Source organism: Nuphar pumila, chromosome 13, assembly GCF_984573655.1.
Source record: "Nuphar pumila chromosome 13, dmNupPumi1.hap1.1, whole genome shotgun sequence".
In the NCBI taxonomy this organism is placed as follows: domain Eukaryota; kingdom Viridiplantae; phylum Streptophyta; class Magnoliopsida; order Nymphaeales; family Nymphaeaceae; genus Nuphar; species Nuphar pumila.
The window spans coordinates 22,959,560-22,969,343 of NC_143261.1; the positions used below are offsets into that span (position 1 = coordinate 22,959,560).

Below are 9,784 nucleotides of genomic sequence, written 5' to 3' on the forward strand. Positions count from 1 at the left end.
GCTTGGAGAGTCGTCGAGAGCACTCTTGTAACAAATCCTTGGAAGCCTGGAATGTCAATCAAGCTCTAGGTACATTTTATGATTTTGATATAGATGTGTTTATTGGATCTTACTGTCGAATTTTGGTCATTAGATTGTCGAAAAACTTAAGAAAATGATCTTTATTTATCCTTAATTTGTTCATGCTGAATCATTGAAAAATAAAATAAAGCATAGTGTGAAAGTGTACCCAAATCTATTGTTGCGTTGGTAGATCTTGATGGGGTTTTGATCTTTCAAAACCTCTATTAGTGGCTTTTCTTTCTTCTCTAATCCAAATGAGAGAGGAATGATTTCTTTCTTGATGGGGGAGGGGGAAAAACCGTCATTATATATGGTTTTGGGGACTATAACCCATTTGTAACCACCACATTATCTTTTTTTCAATTCATCCTATCATAAATTCGAAAATTGACATATGAGCGCACATTAGTTTTCTACATATTATTATAATCATATTCTATGAGATGTCATATGGCCCAATTGCATAAGATCACTTTAAATGGGCTCATATCTTAGATAGTTTATAATGAGTGATTAATTACATGTATAGGCCCATACAAAATATCTAACAATTTCTCACTTGGGTCATATATGTTATTATATAATCATGCATTATACAATAACTTTACGAGCTTAATAACACTATCTTACTAAATGACATCTCTAACAATCTAGTCCATTGATCATGTCAACATAGAACCAAAGTGATCTTCATTACATTCATCGTAAATAGACTCATCAATGATCACATATATTAACATAACTAATGACATAGATCAAGCATGAATGTAAAGCATGAAAATTACATGTAATGTGATCTGATCATGCTTATTTTCAATTGGTCCTGCCTTATTCTTTAGTGAGATCACAATAAACGAGTACAGAGTGAAACTGGAACCTGAACCTTATACTATAGTAAAAAAAAACTTTTTCTTTATTGCAGAACATCCAAATACAAACTCGCACTAAACCAACATATCATTAAATGATACAACACCCATTCGAGCAGTATGCTTGTAAAAGACCTTGGGTGGTAAACCTTTGATAAGTGGATCTGCAATCATAGAGTTTGTGCTAATATATTTAATACATACTTGTCTATTTTGCACTCTTTCTTTAACAACAAGAAACTTTATGTCTATATATTTTGACTTTAACAAACTCTTGTTGTTGTTGGAATATAGTATTGTCGACTTATTGTCACAAAACAACTTAAATGGTCTTTCAATGTTAACCAAAATCTGCAGCCTAGTGACAAAATTGCGCAATCATATTTCATAATTGGATGTCCCATAACAGGATATAAACTTTGTTGCCATAGTGGAAGAAGCAATGAGTGTATGCTTAACACTCCTCCAAGAGATAGCTCCTTCGGCTAACAGATAAACATAACCCGATGTGGATCTACGAATGTCTTGGCATTCAACAAAGTCAGAATCAGAATACCCAATGATCTTTAACTTATTCGACTTCTTGTATATGAGCATATAATCTTTTGTTATTCGTAAGTACTGCATAACCCATTTGGTTGTTTTCCAATGATTCATTCTTGGGTTACTCAAATATATTTGGACGTGTACACACTTGAGTATACATAAGACTCCCTATAGCTGATGCATAGGGAATCTTTTTCATGTCCTTTACTTCAAACTGGTGTTTGGGCATTGAGCGAGACTAAACTTGTCTCCCTTAGCAATAAAGGTGTCACTCGGTTTACAATCCTTCATGTTTAATCTGTTAAGAATCCTTTCGATATAGCTCTTTTGTGATAATCCAATAATACATCGAGAACGATCTCGATGTATTTGAATCCTTAATACAAAAGAGGTGTCACCAAGATCTTTCATTTCAAATTTTTTTGTCAGAAATCTCTTGGTTTCGTGCAATAAGCCTTTATCATTACTAGCAAGTAGTATGTTATCGACATATAAAACCAGAAAAATATATTTACTTATATTGAATATATGGTATATGCATTCACCAACCACATTCATCTCAAAACCAAATGAGCGGACAACTTGATAAAATTTATGATACCATTGATGGAAAAACTACTTGAGTCGATAGATGGTTTTATTTAATTTGCAAACTATTTTCTTTGCATCGCCTAAAACAAAATATTTTGGTTGCACCATATATATTGTCTCATCAATGTCATCATTAAGGAATGCAGTCTTTACATCCATCTTATGTAGTTCCAAACCAAAATAAGTCATAAGTGTCATCATTATTTTGAAGGAGTCTTTCGTAGAAACTGAAGAGAAAGTCTATGTATAGTCATTGTCTTTTCTTTGAGTAAACCCTTTCGCAACAAGATGAGTCTTATATCTTTCCACATTACCCTTCGAAACCTTTTTTGTTTTAAATATTCATTTACAACCAATGAGTTTCGCATATTCGGGTAATGGGACAAGATTTCATATGTCATTGTCTTTCATGGATTTAAACTCTTCATGCATGGCATCGATCCACTTTTGAGAGTTAGAATTTTGTATAGCTTGATGAAAGTTGATTGGATCGTCTTCCTTTAAGCCAGTGTCACCTTCATGTTCTTGGAGAAAAATAATATAATCATCTGTAATTGCATTTATCCTTTCTCTAGTAGATTTTCTCAATGATACTTGTTCTTAAGTTTCTTGAGGTTGTTGAGTTTTTTACTTAGAAATAAACTCTTGATTTTGGATAGGGAGATCTTGAACATTGCCTTGTTCCGGATTTGTTTGAACAATGTTAGAAATTGAAATCTGAACATTATTAATAACTGTAGGAAAAAAATAAATTCTTCTTTAAAAGCCATGTCTTTTACCTTATCACATCCCACAAACTCAACATCCTCAAAGAACCAAGCATTTTTTGTCTCAAAAAAAGGACTTATTCATAGGGTCATAAAATTTATAACCCCTAGATCTTTCAGAATATGCAACAAAATAGCAACTAACCGTTCTTGAGTTCAGTTTCCTTTCATGTGGCCTATATAGCCTTGCCTCAGCTAGACATCTTCAAATATGAAAATGTTTCATACTAGGCCTTTTGCATGTCCACAGTTCATATGGAGTTTTGGTTACTATTTTAGTTGGTACTCTATTCAGTATATAACCTGCAATCTTTAGAGTCTCTTTCTAGAGGGATTCTAGTAAAGTAGAATGACAAATCATACTCCTTACCATATCCTTTAAAGTCTTGTTTTGTCTCTCAGCAACATCATTCATGCTAGAACTACCTGATATAGTGTACTGTGAAACGATACCGTATTTCTCTAGGAATTTAGCAAATGACCCTAGACGTTGTTCACCTGATCTATCATATCTACTATAGTATTCACGACCACGATTAGATCTGACGGCTTTAATTCTTTTACCAAGTTAAGTTTCAACTTCAACCTTAAATTATTTGAACACATTCAATGACTGAGACTTTTCATGAATCAAATATAGGTAGCCATAACGTGAATAGTCGTCTATGAACGTAATAAAATATTATTGATCATTCCCGGAAGCTGTAGGAAATTGCCCACAAATATCTGTATGAATGAGTTCTAAGACATTTGTACTTTTATTGGCACCTAATTTCCTTATGTTTGTTTGTTTCTCAACACAAACCTTAAAGTTAGTGAAATCAAGGGAATCAAGAATTTCACTTATCACAAGTTGTTCTATTCTTTGTTTAGAAATGTGACCTAAGCGCTTGTGACACAATATAGCAGAATTCTCATTGGCTAATTTACGTTTTGTACCACGTGAACTTGCATGCAAGGTTTCATTATACGAGGCAACAATATCAAGCAAATATAGGTTATCAACCACAGATAAAGAACCAGTTCCAATAAGATTTGAATCGAGAAACAACTTTAACTGACTATTTCTAAATAAACAAGAATAACCGATTTTGTCTAATATAAAAATATAAACCAAATTCCAATCTAAATGATGGTATGATGTATGTTTCTTTTAAATCTAAATAACAATCAGTCTTTGGCAATAACCTAAAAGTCTCTATTGCATCAACTTGAATTGATTTGCCATCACCCATATAGATGAATCTTTTAGTATCAATTGGCGTTTGATAACTTAGACAACCCTGTATAGACACACTTATGTGAGTAGTAGTACTATAATCCATCCACCAAGTGTACTTATGTATAGAAGTTAAATTAACCTCAAAATAAACCAAAGTAAGGAGAGTACCTTTTTTCACGCCAAACATGATATTTGGTACAATCCCTCTTCATGTGACCCTCACTTTTGCAAAAGAAACAACTGAACTTTGCATCTTGATGTTTCTTCTATTTCTTCTATGATGGAGGGTCCACTGTAACTTTTTTACTCTTTTTTCTTTTCTTATACTTGTCTTTAGAGATAGTTGCCAAGTGAACACTTTCAGTCTTTTCTTGCTTCAACCTTTTTTCTTCTTGCAAACGATGGGAAATGAGCTTATTTAGAGTTCATTTATCCTTTTGGCAGTTATAACTGACCTTAAATTGATTGTATTATGTAGGAAGAGATCAAAACCAGATGCACGAGTAAGTCCTCAGGCAACTCTAACTTTAGTGCCTTTAGTTTTGAAGCTCGATGAGACATTTTCATAATGTACTCCCTTATATTTTTTTTCCTTTATACTACATTGAGACAAGACTTACAAAGAGAGTGTTTGTCTCAACCTTTTCATTTTTAGCAAATGTTTCTCAATTTCCTCAAGGAACTTCTTGACATTAACCTCTTCAGACATAGTGCCCCTGAAAGTTTTCAGAATTGCACGTTTCATTATCATAAGACTCATGTGATTGGATCGATCTCACTTCTCATGATTTCTTTTATCTTCAGTAGAACTTTTATCTGTGAGAGCAAGTGGTTGATCCTCTCGAAGTGCAAGATCCAAATTCACACACTCAAGAACAATCATAACGTTTTCTTTCTAATTTTTAAAGTTTGTGCCATTCAAAACATGGATTAAATTGATGTTTGCAAATATTGTAGAAGCAAAAGCATTTACTGAATCAAGAACAAAACAAGCACACCACAATAATCTCACAATCAATATACATATCCACATGCATTAACTTTAATTAACAAATTCAAACTATGGTAAACTTCATCATTAGATACCCAGCACAATATTGATATTTAGTCTTTGGACAGAAATGTCAAGTTGTAAGTAGTACTCTTATTACAGTAATCAAACATGGATACTTAATTCTGTCAAACAACAAGCCTTTTTTTGAACTGACTCATTGTTTACATGAAAAACTTGATAATCATCACATATTCATTACCAAATGTATATTTGAAATAACAATCTTTCTTTGGGTCAATCACTATTTGCATGAATTTCAATTATACAATCATCTTAATATTCTAAACAAGTCAATCTACACAAGAGATGTTACTTTGGTAACATGTTTCAATCAACTCATTTTAGAATATTAGACATTTATACCAATAAAGAATATTAAAGTTTGAATTTTATATGTATTTGCATGCATATGAATGTATAAAAATACATAAATCCATAATCCAAATGGTTATATCCAAATTGTGTCAAAAATATCCGAAGTCAACCCACTAAAATTATCCAAAACAATATTCATAAGCCCTCAAAATGACAAACTTAATGGCTTGGATCCAAAAAAAACTTTCTAGATCCAAAACTCATGCCTTAAAGGGCCTAGGGCTAAAGCTGGCGGATCGAGTCACACCCGACCCGATCCAAATCTAGCTGAGTATCTTAAAACAAGAGGGAGAGGGGGCGAGTGCGCCCAATGGGTCGGGTCGGGTCAGGCCTGACCCAACACGGGTCCCGCATACCCGGTTACAATGGGAAGGGTGAGCAGGCCTAGCGGGTTAGCTCTGACCAGAGTCGGGGTTGGGCGAAGGCCCGACCTGGCCTCTCGTCGTCGGGTCCTAACTACCCGACAGTGGCTGGGGCCATCGGCGAGGGACGTCCTGCCCTCCCTATCGTCGGAGATGCACCGAGGAGGGATTTTTGGCCCTCCTCCTTTACCTCCTTACTGTGTCGACACCCAATGGTGCTTGCGCTCTGCCAAATGGCATTTGGTGGTTAGCTAGACGCCTTCTGTTGATCTTACCTACCTCCAAAAGGAGGAGGGGGCCGTCGAGCCCCTTCTGTCTCTGGTGAGTAACTGAGGTGGGTCGTTCGGCCCTCCTTCTCTTTCTTGTGCAGGTACCTGATGGTGCTTGCGCACAGTCGAATGGCGTTCGACAGGCTACCCAATGTCGTCCAATGGCCTAGGGGCCACCAGAGTGGTGTGCCCCCCCCCCCCCCCTCCGGTTGTCGGTCCTTCTGCCCTCCAAAAGCATTGTCAGCTCGGTAGTGTTAAAATTTTTTTTTTAACAACCCCTAACGCCGACAGTCATGGGGGGCCGAATTTGAAGATATTCCGACGACCCAAAGCCAAGACAAAACTGAATCTTCATGCCAAATAAAAGGGTAATCGTCACATTGTCTTCTTTCCAATTTATCCCATCATAAAATAAAAAATTGACATATGAGTGCACATTAAGTATCTACACATTATTATAACAATACTTTATGAGATGTCATATGGCCCAACCACATAAGATCACTTTAAATGAGCCCTTACCTTAGATAGTTTATAATGAGTGATTAATTACATATGTAGGCCCCAAACAAAATATTTAACATAGATTTTTTTGACAATATAGTGAAATCGTTGGGCAGTGAACTAATGAAAACATATTACTATGCAAGAACTCGTGAGAGGTTGCAATATACTCGCATGAAAATTGAAGTTTCGTTGAGTTTCTGGCTAGCCTTCGAGATTGCTATCGAAAATGGATAGACCTTCCATTAGGAGGTGTTGTACAAGAACAATATAATTTACTATGGACACTGCAATGCGATCACACATGCCTCAGACCGATAGAGGAGAGCTTGCTCAGCACTAACGACAAGGGCTAGTGTCAGGTCAAGATAACCTGCAAACCTCCTAAGCCGAAACATGAAGGACAGAAGACGAGGCAAACTAACTAGTTCATAACCTTGATGGAGAACGACATGCACTCATCGATGAAGGTGATGACAGGCTTCCCTCAAAGACCCCCCTGCAAAGGGTATATATGAATCTTTCTGAACAACCGGCCGCCAAGGGGAGTGCTCAGAGCTATGGTGGAGATGAAGATTGTGGTCAGTCTATCTAGGAAGAAGGTTGCAACAAGGAAAGAGATGGCCTGATGGCCATGGAGGAGGAAGAAGGTTGTGTCCTTGATATGAAGCACACGATGAATCTGGTAGCTGCACACTAACTCGATTCACGATAGGGAAATATGCATGTTAGCTAGGAATGGCAGTGGACTGGGAAAAAACAGGGCCCCGCCCCACCTTGCCTTGTTTGGATTGGGGATGAAGGGCCTGAAATGTGGATGGAGGCGGGGGATGAAGGTTAAAATTCATCCTTGTGCGGGAATGAAGGCGAGGGTGGACTTATGTTTTTCCCCACCCATCCCCATCCTGATCCCTGCCTTACCCTGCCCCGCCCCAACCCATCCTCAATCCTTCTAAGGGATGACAATAGGTTGAGGGAAAATGGAGCCCCACCCTGCTTTGCCCCCGTTTGGATCGGGAATGGAGGTGGGGATGGAGGTGGAGGTTAAAATCCATCCCCGAATGGAGGCGGGGATGGAGGTTCAGATTTTGAGATGGGGCGGGGGTGGAGACCTTGTCCTCAACCACCCAGTCCGGTCCATTGCCATCCCTAATGGTAGCAGCTTAGTAGGAGCCCAAAGGCTGACAGATGACAGTCAAAAAGCAGAAGTGGATGGCGACAAATCTTGGGACATGTCAACCAAGGAAACAACTAAGTGGGAGTCCAACCAAACCAGCCCTTTCGTTTCTTGTTAAAGACTTCTCCCACCCTGTAAAAGGAGAGGGAGTTATTGATTTGCCCCCAGTTTCAATACTTTTTCCCACCGACATGGGCCTGTTACGGTATGGAACCTGGATCCAGAATCCAGTCCACCCCAAACCGAACACCAGAGGCCAAAAAGGAAAAAGAATTGTTGGGCAAGGAAAATAAAGAAATTTCTAGGGGTCCAAACAAGAAGACCTCATTCATCGGCGGGTGTGCTGAAGGAACGAAGTAATGAGGTTGATAGGGACCTAGTTCCCACGACCAAAGTGAAAGTCAGATGGATTAGGGGGAACCTGCATCATGTATCACTGAATGTAGCAACCATGAGTCATCTGCATGAAGAGGAAGAGGAGGGGGGGGCGGGGTTTCCTAAAAGTTCACAGGATCGATGTTATTTTTATGCTGAAAACCAAAATCATAGCAGATGCTATGCCCCTCGTGCAAAAGAAATTTCCAGACGCGTGTATGGTTGAGAATTTTTAAACCACAAAAAATAGTAGAATAATATGCATGTGGAACCCGAGGAGAGTATATGTGGAGGTGCTGTTAATTACCAACCAGATTATGACTGTCATAATAGAACAAGGGAATGAATTGGTTACGACTTCCAGCGTGAATGTCAAAAATGATGCGAATCAAAGAAAGCGGCTGTGGGACACTAGAATAACACCCAAGAGAGGAACCGTGGGTAGGGATGGCAGTGGAGATGGGGCGGGGGACAAGGTCTCCACCCCCGCTCCATCTCTAAAATGTAACCTTCATCCCTGGTCTACCCCCTAGTGGGGGAGACTTTGGACCTTCACCCCTGCCCCGTCTCAAAATACTAATCCTCGTCCCCACTCCTGCCCCTGCCCCATCCCCATCCAACCGGTTGGGGCTCCATCGACCTTTACGTCCGATCAATGAGCATCCTCTACGGCGCCGATTGGGGCTCCATCGACCTCTTCGTAGACACCGATGAAGAGTCGCAACAGAAGCTCAAGGACGACTTCGATGCCTTCACGACGACAAAGGCGATCGACCTTGCGCAGTCGCTCGTCGATGCGCATATCCCCTTTTGGATCCACATCGTGAAGGACCACGTCATGAAAGAGCGGCTCAGCTTCTTTGCAGTCATCATGGGCAGTCGCAGCTTCGGCGCCTCCAAGCGGACTAGCAAGAGCCGTCTTGACAGCATCAGCGACTACTCCGTCTACCACTGCATCTGCCCGATCGTCGTTCTGCGCTACCCGGAGCGTCAGGAAAGAGGTGACGGTGATGGCCCCGACTGATAAAATAGGGTTAAGGTTAGTAAGAGAAGATAAAATATGAAGGGGCGGGGCGGGGGAAAGTGTCAGTCCATCCCCGCACGGGGATGAATTTTAACCTTCATCCCCGCCTCCATCCCCGTTTCATGCCCTCCATCTCCGGTCCAAACGGGGCGAGGTGGGGCGGAGCCCCGCTTTCCCCCCCCCCCGTCCACTGCCATCCCTAACCGTGGGTATTTCTTGGTGATTGGAATACCACCAAAGCAGGGGAAAGGAAAGGCTCACACATGGGTCATTAAGATTGGAATTTAGTTAATGAGATGATCGGCTGGTGCGAGCTAACGGAAGCTGAACACGCAGGTCCCTTGTTCACATGGCAGAATGGGCAATAGGGTGCTCGATTCTGTGCGGATCGCTTGGATAGGGCTTTGGTAAATAAACGATGTGTTGCTCACTTTCCAAACTCGGTGGTGCAAACTTCGCCCCACATGGGTATGTTGTTAAGTAGTCAGCCCAGATATTTTTTTCAGTTTTGGAAACTCAAGGATGGTTGTGGAGGAGTGGAATTTTGTTGGGATCGAAGATTGAATGGTTGTCCTGTGTACAGACT

At 39.8% G+C, this 9,784-nt stretch overlaps 1 pseudogene; it reads left to right on the forward strand.

Moving 5' to 3' along the window:
• Positions 1–8,829: 8,829 nt before the first annotated feature.
• On the forward strand, positions 8,830–9,198 carry LOC149818080 (universal stress protein PHOS34 pseudogene; annotated as a pseudogene).
• The last annotated feature ends 586 nt before the right edge of the window (positions 9,199–9,784 follow it).